We start from the raw sequence: 3,504 nt of genomic DNA, 5'->3' as shown, positions 1-3,504 counted from the left end.
TTCTTCTGTGGAAACTACGAGCCTCCCATCTGGGCGTACTGCAGTACCATGGAAACTCCAACGTGTACTTGACCTGAACAACAGTGATCATGTCAAATGACTGGAAATCAAAGATTAATATACCATTGGTTGAAAGGAGTACAAGTACAATCTTAAAATTTTGAATACATGAGAATTGTGGATTAAATATGCACATTGAGCATCAAAAATTGTCATTTTGAAAGAGAAGGAAGGAGGGCTTATGTGTTTGCCACTCCAAGTTGGGTCTTTCCTCAACTGTCGTGCCATTTTGAGGGCATAAATTGGCATCGGAGCAAGATGTCTTCAGAGTCTCGTGCTTTGAATGTTCTGTTGGTTGTAGGTGATTGCATTCTGATCGGTCTTCAGCCAATTCTGGTTTACATGTCTAAAGTTGATGGCAAGTTCAATTTTAGTCCTGTGAGTGTTAATTTCCTCACAGAGGCAGCAAAAGTTCTGTTTTCCATTATCATGCTCTTGTTCCAGGCCCGAAGACAAAAAGTAGGAGAGAAATCTCTTCTCTCTCCATCCACAATATTGCAGGCAGCTCGTTCAAATTACCTTCTTGTTGTGCCAACATTTTTGTATGCTATTAATAATTATCTGAATTTCATCATGCAACTTTATTTCAATCCAGCGACAGTGAAGATGTTAAGCAATTCCAAGGTTCTGGTTATTGCATTGCTGTTAAAATTCATCATGCGCCGGAAGTTCTCAATAATGCAGTGGGAAGCACTGGCTCTTTTGCTGGTTGGGATCACTGTGAATCGACTTCGTTCATTACCAGAGGGTCCCACTGGGTTAGGTCTTCCAGTTGCAACTGGTGCATATCTGTGTACATTACTTTTTGTTACTGTGCCATCTTTGGCCTCGGTTTATAATGAATATGCCTTAAAGAGCCAGTTTGAGACAAGCATCTACCTTCAGAACTTGTTTTTATATGGGTATGGGGTGTTCTTCAATTTTGTTGCAATCCTTGTATTGACCATCTTTAAAGGGGCAAATGGTTTGAATATTCTCCAGGGTCACTCGAGGGCAACAATTCTGTTAGTGTTTAATAATGCAGCATAGGGCATTCTTTCCTCCTTTTTTCTCAAATATGCTGATACAATCTTGAAGAAATATTCTTCAACTGTAGCAACAATCTTTACAGGCCTAGCTTTTGCTACATTAGTTGGCCATACATTAACCATTAACTTTATTTTGGGCATTTCCATAGTTTTTATTTCCATGCACGAGTTCTTTTCATCCCTTTCAAAGCCTAAAGAGCAGACAAACAATGGAACTGTTGAAATGCTAGATGTTCAACCTAATCATAGGCCAAAGGAGTCATCTTTCATAAACATGGCAGCTGGAGCTACAGAGGATGCAAGTCATAGTATTGGAATGGCACATGAAAGAGATCCACTTCTTCCCACTTAATCCTCCGGGTCAAGCAACCAATAGAATAGACATGATTTTTTGACTCATTATTTGGTACAACATAGGTCAACCATTTCATTCAATCTGTAATAATAAGCAGCTGTAATTTCTTATCCAGCTCCTCTAGTGTCTCCTTTATTTTCATATCTTTTGATATGAAACTCTAAAGCGGCAAGCAAAAAATTTCAAACGAGAAGCTACCTACATTGAGTTCTCTTGACGTGGTGTACTGAAGCTTACATGATGCATGAGAAATGGTCATCATTGTCTCAAGTCTTCTATCAAACAATGTAAGTCATAACATCATGACTAATGACTGGAAATCAAAGATTAATATACCATTGGTTGAAAGGAGTACAACTACAATCTTAAAATTTTGAATACATGAGAATTGTGGAGTAAATATGCACATTGAGCACCAAAAATTGTCATTTTGAAAGAGAAGGAAGGAGGGCTTATGTGTTTGCCACTCCAAGTTGGGTCTTTCCCCAACTGCCCGTGCTGTTTCGAGGGCATACGATCGTCATCGGAGCGAGATTTCTTCCAAGTCTCGTGCTTTGAGTGTTTTGTTGGTTGTAGGTGATTGCATTATGATCTGTCTTCAACCAATTTTGGTTTACATGTCTAAAGTTGATGGCAAGTTCAATTTTAGTCTTGTGACTGTTAATTTCCTCACAGAGGCAGCAAAAGTTCTGTTTGCCATTATCATGCTGCTGTTCCAGGCCCGAAGACAAAAAGTAGGAGAGAAATCTCTTCTCTCTCCATCCACAACATTGCAGGAAGCTCATTCAAATTACCTTCTTACTATGCCAGCATTTTTGTATGCTATTAATAATTATCTGAAGTTCATCATGCAACCTTATTTCAATCCAACGACAGTGAAGATGTTAAGCAATTCCAAGGTTCTGGTTATTGCATTGCTGTTAAAATTCATCATGCGCCGGAAGTTCTCAATAATGCAGTGGGAAGCACTGGCTCTTTTGCTGGTTGGGATCACTGTGAATCAACTTCGTTCATTACCAGAGGGTACCACTGGGTTAGGTCTTCTAGTTGCAACTGGTGCCTATCTGTGTACCTTAGTTTTTCTTACTGTGCCATCTTTTGCCTCGGTTTATAATGAATATGCCTTAAAGAGCCAGTTTGAGACAAGCATCTACCTTCAGAACTTGTTTTTATATGGATATGGGGCGTTCTTCAATTTTGTTGCAATCCTTGTAATGACCATCTTTAAAGGGGCAGATGGTTTGAATATTCTCCAGTGTCACTCAAGGGAAACAATGTTGTTAGTGTTTAATAATGTAGCATAGGGCATTCTTTCCTCCTTTTTTTCAAATATGCTGATACAATCTTGAAGAAATATTCTTCAACTGTAGCAACAATCTTTACAGGCCTAGCTTCTGCTGCATTATTTGGCCATACATTAACCATTAACTTTATTTTGGGCATTTCCATAGTTTTCATTTCCATGCACCAGTTCTTTTCATCCCTTTCAAAGCCTAAAGAGCAGACAAACAATGGAACTGTTGAAATGTTGGATATTCAACCTAATCACAGGCCAAAGGAGTCATCTTTCATAAACATGGCAGCTGGAGCTACAGAGGATGCAAGTCATAGTATTGGAATGGCACATGAAAGAGAGCCACTTCTTCCCACTTAATCCTCAGGGTCAGGCAACCAATAGAATAGACATGATTTTTTGACTCGTTATTTGGTACAGCATAGGTCAACCATTTCATTCAATCTGTAACAATAAGCAGCTGTAATTTCTTATCTAGCTCCTCTGGTGTCTTCTTTATTTTCATATCTTTCGATATGCAACTCTAAAGTGGCAAGCAAAAAATTTCAAACAAGAAGCTACCTACATTGAGTTCTCTTGACGTGATGTACTGAAGCTTACATGATGCATGAGAAATGGTCATCATGCCATTTGACTTCATTATAGGCTAAAATAAGCACATGATGCAATAGTTAGTTAATTAAATGTCATTCTACTCATGCCATTTGGCTTAATTATAGGCTAAAATAAGCACATGATGCAATAGTTAGTTAACTAGTTTGTTGTAC

At 38.5% G+C, this 3,504-nt stretch overlaps 2 pseudogenes; both read left to right on the top strand.

Annotated features, from left to right (window-relative positions):
* The first annotated feature begins 318 nt into the window (after positions 1-318).
* Positions 319-1,440, top strand: LOC149259378 (CMP-sialic acid transporter 2 pseudogene; annotated as a pseudogene).
* Positions 1,441-1,694: 254 nt separating this feature from the next.
* Positions 1,695-3,245, top strand: LOC149259377 (CMP-sialic acid transporter 5 pseudogene; annotated as a pseudogene).
* The last annotated feature ends 259 nt before the right edge of the window (positions 3,246-3,504 follow it).

This window comes from Pinus tabuliformis, chromosome 6 (assembly GCF_031772625.1).
Source record: "Pinus tabuliformis cultivar Carrire ecotype Pingquan chromosome 6, CPIR1, whole genome shotgun sequence".
In the NCBI taxonomy this organism is placed as follows: domain Eukaryota; kingdom Viridiplantae; phylum Streptophyta; class Pinopsida; order Pinales; family Pinaceae; genus Pinus; species Pinus tabuliformis.
This window is presented reverse-complemented; position numbering and strand designations above follow the sequence as displayed.